Below are 510 nucleotides of genomic sequence, written 5' to 3' on the forward strand. Positions count from 1 at the left end.
ATCAGAAAAGCCAATGGCACTTTATCGTGCATCAGCAGATGCATGACGAATAGGTTCAAGGAGGTGATACTTCCCCTCTATCGGGCGCTGGTCAGACTGCAGCTGAAGTACTGCGTGCAATTCTGGGCGCCGCACTTCAAGAGGCATGCGGCTAACCTGGAGACGGTCCAGACAAGGGCCACTCGGATGGTTAAGGGCTTGCAGACCAAGCCTTACGAGGAGAGACTGGGGCACCTGGACCTCTTCAGCCTCCACAAGAGAAGGTTGAGAGGCGACCTTGTGGCTGCCTATAAGTTCATCACGGGGGCACAGAAGGGAATTGGTGAAGTTTTATTCACCAAGGCGCCCCCTGGGGTTACAAGAAATAATGGCCACAAGCTAGCAGAGAGCAGATTTAGACTGGACATTAGGAAGAACTTCTTCACAGTTTGAGTGGCCAAGGTCTGGAATGGGCTCCCAAGGGAGGTGGTGCTCTCCCCTACCCTGGGGGTCTTCAAGAGGAGGTTAGAT

Source organism: Alligator sinensis, unplaced genomic scaffold, assembly GCF_000455745.1.
Source record: "Alligator sinensis unplaced genomic scaffold, ASM45574v1 scaffold1449_1, whole genome shotgun sequence".
NCBI lineage: Eukaryota > Metazoa > Chordata > Crocodylia > Alligatoridae > Alligator > Alligator sinensis.